Genomic DNA, 8,478 nt, shown 5'->3' with positions numbered 1-8,478 from the left:
AGGGAACAAGTGAACCCACCTTCCTCTTATATCCGGGAAAAAATTGAGCGGTCCAGTCGTTTAAACTCAGGTGACCCTTTCGACAAAAGGGGATCTCTCAAGCGACCCCGCCCAGAGTTTCTATCCTCGGGTTGGTCTGAGAGGGCTTTAAAGTGATATCTCGCGGGGGCGAGATCGGGGACGAGATTAGCCAGCAAGCCAGCCGATCCATCCGTCAGTCACTCTCCCCCTCTAGAGCGTAAGCTTGTCGTGGGCAGGGAACGTGCCTACCAACTCTGTCGTACCGAACTCTCCCAAGCGCTTAGTACAGGGCTCTGCACCCAGTAAGCGCTCGGAAAATACTATTGATGAGAGTCAGATCAATAGATAGAAGCATTAAAAGGCACACCATCCTCCTGTCCTTCCACAAATAAAAGAGGGACGCACGATTATAGGGCTAGTGGCTTCTCCCAGCCCACTCCCAAACAATCAGTCAATCCACACATCCGCCCATTAATGCTATTTATTGACCACTTACCTTATTGAGAGCACTGTACGATGCCGCAGAGTCAATCGACACATTTCCTGCCCCCAGAGGAGGTGCACGAGCCACCGGATAGAGCTGGGGCCTGGAAGTCAGAAGATCTGGGTTTTAATCCCCGCTCCACCAACTGTCTGCTGTGTGACTTTGTGCGAGTCACTTCACTTCTGTGGGCCTCAGTGAAATGGGGATTAAGGCTGTGACCCCTATGTGGGACGGGGACCTTGTCCAACCCAATGATCTCGTATCTATCCCAGTGTTTAGTATAGTGCCTGTCACATACTAGGCACTTCAAATACGCTATTTATTATCATCATTATTTGTTCCACCTGGGGAAGCATAGTCAACCACAGGCAGAACTGGGAGGAGAAGTCCAATCTCCTGATTCTGAGACCAGCATCTCGTCCAAGTGGACCGACGGTTAGGTCATAAATGTGGACGTGCAGGTCTTTCATTCATGAAACTGACCCGACCAATGGAGAAATCATGTTGAAATACACCTACCTAATCCATTGAGACCTCGGGTTTTCGGCCTGCAAAACTGCCCAGGAACTGTTTTCGATCCCACCAGCCGTTGCCCAGCTCAAGGTCCATCGGCTTAAAAGACCCGCGGCAAGGTTGCCGGACTCGCTTCTGCGCCCTGGTGATACGCAGATAGCCACCAACCTGTGTAGGCTTCGGGACCATTGACATTCGCTATCCCAACTTCTTAAATGAGCCCCGACGGACTCGGCCCGGCAGAGGTCACGGGTCAGGGAAATCGGCGGGGCTTTTTGACAGCTGTTTTTTCCCGGTGAGCATACTGTTCATCTGGTGACGTGTCACACTCTGAGCGGGACTGATAGAGAGAGAGGGAGAGAGAGAGAGAGAGCCGCCGTGAGCATGTAGAGGCAAATTTCTCCGAAGCTATTTGATGGTGGGAAATTCTAATTTTCAAGATGTCATGGAAAGGCAGGATGATTTTGAGAGGGAGAGCCGAGATGATTAAAACACTTCACCTTTTGGTGAGATTACGGATTTTTCTCCCGGAGGAAACGGCGCATTAGAAAAACCGTTAAAGGGAACGGACCCTTTAGGGAAAGAGGTCTTCTATGGAAGTCAGTGAGGCCAAAGTTTTTCCCATCCCCACTTGCGTAGTCTCTTCTGGCATTTAGTTCATTCTCTGCACGCAGTAAGCACTTAATAAATGCTATCACCTCTACTCTAGCACCTGGAGGAGAGTGGCGGAAGCCATGGCCAGGATGTGGGAACCTTGATCCCACAGCTCTCATTTGCCCTCTAAATCATACAGGTGGGTGGTTCTGCGAGACATTTATTTGCACCTGCCCCGTTCCACGAATCCAAGGACCCACATCCACCCGGCTAACCGGGAACATAAAGGCAGATATTTCACAATAAAAAGCAGAGGTAGTTTCGATCCGCATTTATCTCAGGAAACATCCATTCCTAGTAGTCGGGGCTGTAGATGGAATTGATTTGAAGCCATTCTCTGGCCATTTCCCAAGCTTGAGATGATTAGTTATCCATTCCTCAAAAACTCTGGGAAAATGAGATGCATGGCTGTTAATTATGAATACTCTGACCTAGCCATCTTTTATAATAAAGGTGTTTCACTGAATTGACTAAGTCACTGAAGTCATCTTTTTCTCCTATGACCACGATTTTGGAGGAAGAGCATCACATCCATACAACAATATCGGTATCTGTTAAGCACTCACAACTCACCGAGCGCCATTCTAAGCGCTGGGGTCGGTACGAGACAGGGTGGACACAAACCCTGTCCCACCTGGGGCTCATAGTCTTATTCCCCGTTTTCCAGATGAGGTCGCTGAGGCCCAGAGAAGTGAACCGACTTCCCCAAGGTCACACAGCAGGCAAGTGGCAGAGCCAGGATTTAGAACGCATGACCTTCTGACTCCCAGGCCGGGGCTCTATCCACTAGGCCACGCTGACTCTCCCGTAGGTTGGTCTAACATCAAACATTACCCTCCCTGAAATGGAAGGGTCCCTTAAAAAGAACCAGAAGCCCAGATCGCAGTCACCTGGCCAAGCTAAACTAAAACCCGGTTCTTCTGCCCTTTCTAGACTAGCCCCTCTGCACCCCCAATTTAGCTTCATCACGTGATCATCCCCTTTGTGGGAAGGGAAAGGACCGGGTCTCCGGTCACGTGAGAAAATGCAAGCCCCTTCTCTTTTTCCACCAGGCTATTCTGCCGAACCTGTCAAACTTGCTTTATAAATGTCATAGAGACCACAGGGAGTTCCAGATCCCTGTATGCTGAATAACACTCTATTATTTAGTACCGCTACAAGATAATCTTTTCAACTGCTGTTTTCTGGTGAGACTCCTCCAAGATGAACCTTAAAAGAATCAGATGCCAGTGTTTATTCGCTTAGGAATTCCGGTGGTTAAGTGACTTTTACCTCCACCCGATGGGCTTGGATTCCTGGACCTAGATATCAAACTGATACAATGCATTCTCTCAAACATCTTCAAAAGTTTCCCTTCCTCTGCTCCTTTCCAAAAATTCCTCGGGAATAAGGGAAATGAGTCTACCTCTATATCGATGTACCTTTATATATACAGAGATAGAAGGTGTACGGTATTAATGGTAAAAATTGTGTTGTCACTTTAGCATATGTGTATATAGATATTATTTGATATAATTATATATATATATGTGTATGATAAAGTGATACAATTGTTCTGTTTATTAAGTTCTAACTACATACCCAACCCTGTACTTAGTACTACGGTAGATACAAGATCAACGGGTCCCCGCAAGGGGCTCACAGTCTCCCTAAGAAGGTCGGATAATGAATTGCAGATGAGGGAACTGAGGCACAGAGAAGTGAAATGACTTGCCTGAGGTCACCCAGCAGGTAAGTGGCGGAGCTGGGCTTAGAAGCCATGACCTTCTGACTCGGGCCCAGGCTCGATAGGCCCGCGCTCTATCCACTTGGGCACGCTGCTTCTCACATAAGGTTGGTGTAACATAAAACATATCCCGCACTGAATCGAAGGGTCCCTTAAAAACAACCAGAGGCCCAGATGGCAGTCACCTGGCGAAGCTTAACTAAAACCCAGTTCTTCTGGCTAGGCTCTATCCCCTACACCATAAGAAGAAGCAGTGTGCCTCAGTGGAAAGAGCCCAGGCTTGGCAGTTAGAGGTCATGGGTTCGAATGCCAGCTCTGCCACTTCTCAGCTGTTTGACTGTGGGCAAGTCCCTTCACTGACTTCTCTGTGCCTCAGTGACCTCATCTGTAAAATGGGGATTAACTGTGAGCCTCACGTGGGACAACCTGATTACCCTGTATCTCCCCCGGTGCTTAGAACAGCGGTCTGCCCATAGTAAGCGCCTAACAAATACCAACATTATCATTATATTGATAAGAATAATTGTGATCTTTGTTAAACACTTACTATATGTCGCGCACTTCGGATCCCCAGGCCCTGGCTTAGGCCATGCTGCTTCCCTTCCAGGCCAAGGGGAGCCACTAGAGGAGAAGCCTTTGGGGTGACTGCACCACCCCCTGGGGGACCCCCCCCACCCCCCAGCCCAAATTTGTTGCCCACTAGTAGACAAAGTCAGGATCTACTTTCCTGACCGCTGGGAGGCCTCCAGCCGTTCGTATCCATCTGCGGCCGGGAGCCTTCGATGCTCCATCTCTCTGAGATCCCAGGTCCCCCCAGTTACCATTTGCCGCCTTTTCTTCCCAGAAGCAAATCTTCGAGCCAGGCGACCCCCGTGTTTATAAGTAAACTCGGTCGATTTGTCACTAAATCTTTAGTTAATGAACTAGACTCTCTCCCACCTTTTTGTTTAGATAATTAAAAACAGCCTTCGATTCAGAGACGGAATCTTCGGAGTACGGTTTGACACGAATTCCCAAATAATGAACCAATTTAATTTGTTTTCGTTTTTTTCCGAGCGCTGAAGGATATTCTTTAGTAAGCAGTTGATATTGGAAGCAATTAATGGTTTCTTAGTCGGCCTCCTCTTCAAAAAAAATATAATCCAGATCTAGAGATGGCGCATTTTAAAAAGCCAAGAAATGAGTTCTAGTAACGGAAGGCCAGTGCATTATGAATGGTCGTGCTATAGCTCTTTCTTACAAGGTGACAGGGGAATGGCAAGATGTTTAGGATCTCGTGACGCAGAGCGACCTGAAAGAGTTAGAAACCTACGATTTTCGAACTGGAGCCTCTACCTCAGCTTTCGATCTCATGGTCGGGCTGTGGCCCCGACGGATGGTAGCTGAATGCAGTCCCCAAAATTTTCAAAAATCCAGATTCAGGGATGGTCTCTGCCACTCTGAGAAATGGTAAGTGTAACTGTGGAATGGGCTAAGTGATTCCTATATATCAAACACTATCAAAACCCAGGGGGTACATACGACACCCTCAGGGCCCACATGGGGCTCGTTGCATTAAGTAGGAGAGAGAACAGGGATCGGAACCCAGGTCTCACGAGCCCCAGTCCCGTGCTCTTTCTGCTAGGCCACGCCGCTTAGCCCGCTCCTCGTCTCTCCCGACAAGGCCCGGCCGAGATCCGCCCGGCCGTAACCTTCGCCGGTTTCTTAATGTTGCCCTGGGCCCTTCTGCCCGACGGGGCAAGGTATCCTCCCGAGCAGTGGAGGACAGAGAAGCCAGCCGTAAAGCGCACCGTAGGAAAGGCATCTGCAAACCTACTATAATAATAATAATGTTGGTATTTGTTAAGCACTTACTATGTGCTTATATAATATGTATTTATATAATTTGTTGTTTGTAGATTGTCTGGATTAGTTGATGATGATGACATGGATGATGTCACTGGAGAAAACAGACCGAGTCCTCCTCTACACTGTAAACTCGTTGTGGACAGGGAATGGGTCTCTTTATTGTTGCATTGTATTCTTCCAAACACTTAGTACAGTGCTCCGCGCTCTCTAAGTGCTCAGTAAATACAAGTGACTCACTGCTCAATAATCGGTGTCATGTGAACGGCTCACAGATGGTTTAGGGGAAAGAGCACGGACCTAGGAGTCAGAGATCATGGGCGCTAATCCCAGGTCTGCCACTTGCCTGCTATTCAGTTAACTTCTGGTTGCCTCAGTCTTCTCACCTGTAAAATGGGATTCGATACCTGTTCTTCCTCCCCCTTAGACTGTGAGATAGGAACTGCGCATCTAGATTTTCTACTACAGTGCTTGGCACCGAGTAAGCACTTACATTCCACAACTATTATTAATAAACATTTTATTCTCTTCCATAGTTCAAAGTAGCTAAACATCTTGGTTGAAGTTTTCCTAATAAAACAAATGTGGGGAACCATTGAGAATTTAATCATCTAATAACCTGCCAGTTTTTTGGGGGTTTTTTCCCAAATAGAATCTGTTCAGGAATATAAATTTTTACTCCTAAAAATCCCATTAGTTTTGAACTTGAAATCTTTCTTTTTTCCTCAGTGTACTTTTGTTACCAAGTTAAAGTCAGTCACGCTCCTCGCTAATTACTGTCGATCCCTCGGTGCGTATTTAGAATATCTGACGACCAAGAGAAAGTGTGTGAAAAATGAACGTAAGCACTTTCAAACTGCAGGATAGAGGAAAATGCCAGCCTCTTGTTTTCTGCTCCTCCCTGCCTCCCCTACACCCTCTCCACTTTCTAGATAACTCATTAGCAGAAATGCTGCTTTCAAGCAATTATCTCAGCATCATTTCACATTTGGGGAAATGCAATACAGTCAGCAAAGCTGCTCTGCTCGACTCTTTCTGTTCTCGTCTATTTCCATCTGGCTCTCGACTAATTTCTCTGAAAACATCGACACGTTCGATCCCCACCCAAATGGCTATTTTGGAAGAAGCTGCCTGCCGTCATTTTTTCAGAGCCCAGGAGAGGAGGTGGGACTCCAGACACCTTGGGACATTCACCTCTCGATGTTTGGAAACCTTCTTCCAGGCTGACTTTTAGTGGTCTACGGTTAGCACTTTCAGAAATGGTTAATACATCCCAAGAAGTGTATACTTTATCCAAATAGGGCACCAATAATTAACCACGGAATCGCAACTGTTCAGATTAAAGAAACCTCGGCTCTGTGCAGAAGAGAATCTCATCTTAAATCTTATCTTGTTCTTTTTACATTTCTTGTATTAAACCTTGCGGCATATAATAATTGCAGCATTTGTTAGGCGCTCACCATGTGCGAGGCACTGTTCAAAGCGCTGGGGTGGTGGATACAAACAATGGGGCTAACAATCTTAATCTCCATTTTACATACGCTTCCTTATGTTCTAAGTACACAACAGTGGGGACGTCACAGGCAAAGAGCCCACACAGGCAGACGCGTACGCTACAGCTACGCATATACTTACGATATCCGCGTATACTCTGTCTACCCCATCGCCTAGTGCAGGGCTTGGCACATAGTCAGCCCTTAAATGCCACACTGTCTCATCGTTATTATTGCTCAGGTAGGTCCATGAGGAAAGAGAGATGAGGAAGCAAAAGAAAAGCACCAGGCCCTGAAATATTCAGCACGATACTACAGCACCATGAACTGCATCATCGCTATGTACCTTACACGTCCTGTGCGCGCAGCGCTATGCTAAGTGCCCGGGAGAGTAGTGAACAACAGAGCTGGCGGGCACGTTCCCTGCCCACGATGAGCTTCCAGTCTAAAGGAGGACTGTGGGTGTGTCCCTTGGGTCTGGGAGTGGGATCCCACATGAGCCTTTTCAGACACACACCTGCATGAACACCACTTTGTCACGGCTTCAAATACTAAGAACAAATATGTTTGTGTGTGTGCTTATATAGCTAGAGAGAGAGAGAGATTCATAGAAATAGATATTCATGGCTTTACAAGTTGCCCTGATGAGGCTTTTGGGGGGAGTTGCGATCTCTAAGGGTATACACACGGGGGAGTTGCGATCTCTAAGGGTATACACACAGACACACACACACACACATTTATATATACTATATAGGCACTGATCTACATATACAGACACAGACTGGAGTGTAACCAGAAGAAATACAAGTTTACCTACACTGCTTTTTTTTTTCTAATTTCTCCCAAGAAGGCTTCCTCCCCCCAGCTTTCTCAAACCCCCATTCCCCACAAAGGATAGAAACCTGCACCTCCTGAAGCCTTTAGCTGCCTTGCTCACCAACCTCCCCTCAAAATTCTCTCCCCTGCTGCCTCGAGCCCTCCCCAGGAATTCCACTAATGATGCTATTTCCCCGCTAAGGGCAAGTCCCTTTCCAACTAAGGTAATTCTGATGGGTGAGCCGACACGGGCAAATAATCCCTTAGCCTGACCCACAAAGCATTTTATTAATGCTAATGAACGGGACTAAACTGATAAAATCTGTGAAGGTCACTAAAATCACGGAAGCTTTATTTATGTTCCCTCCCCCAACCCTAATTACATCCAAAATAGGATCATCCAGCATTTAACACTGCCGAAATTGGCCTCTTAGAGAGAGCAACTCCTCCAAAAAGCCTCATCAGGGCATCTTGTAAAGCAATGAATATCTATCATGAGAAGACCCGGGCTAATTCTTGAGTTTCATCTTCAAACTATAAGTCGTAGGGCTATTAAAGTGGTGAAGATTATAAGGGATAATTAAAACGGGGCAGCCTCCCTTAGCCAAGGGAAGAGGGAGGGTGAAATTTGATCTCTGCTCTCCCAAGCACTTAGGGCAGAGCTCTGCACGGATGGAATATTCAATAAATACCATGGGTTGATTTCTGTCCGACTGTACCGCGTTAGTGATTTCTGACGGCTTCCTTCCTCTTCCAAAATGTCTCAATTTCAATAATAATAAAAATAATTTTAATAACCGTGGCATTTAAGTGTTTTTTTGTGTACCGAGCACTGTACTAAGGGGCTGGGGTAAATTCAAGATAATCAGATCCCACAAGGGGCTCACAGTCTGGACTGGGAGTGGAGAACAGGTATTGGATCT

General features: G+C 46.7%; 1 protein-coding gene and 1 long non-coding RNA gene across 6 annotated transcripts in view; one reads left to right on the top strand and one right to left on the bottom strand.

Annotated features, from left to right (window-relative positions):
* LOC103170846 overlaps positions 1-8,478 on the bottom strand; it is a 107,875-nt gene that overhangs the window by 643 nt on the left and 98,754 nt on the right. For 3 of the 4 annotated variants that reach the window (XR_003764912.2, XR_005660840.1, XR_005660841.1), the window contains exons 4-5: positions 1,187-1,358; positions 518-608 (exon numbers count right to left, since the gene is read on the bottom strand). This is a non-coding gene — a long non-coding RNA (uncharacterized LOC103170846). Of the gene's footprint in view, positions 1-517; positions 609-1,024; positions 1,359-8,478 lie in introns of all 4 variants that reach the window. The other variant, XR_003764914.2, reaches the window with a different exon arrangement.
* Positions 1-8,478, top strand: part of LOC103170845 — a 31,279-nt gene that overhangs the window by 18,823 nt on the left and 3,978 nt on the right. The window lies entirely within an intron of this gene.

The sequence above is a fragment of the Ornithorhynchus anatinus genome, chromosome 15 (assembly GCF_004115215.2).
Source record: "Ornithorhynchus anatinus isolate Pmale09 chromosome 15, mOrnAna1.pri.v4, whole genome shotgun sequence".
NCBI classification, from domain to species: domain Eukaryota; kingdom Metazoa; phylum Chordata; class Mammalia; order Monotremata; family Ornithorhynchidae; genus Ornithorhynchus; species Ornithorhynchus anatinus.
This window is presented reverse-complemented; position numbering and strand designations above follow the sequence as displayed.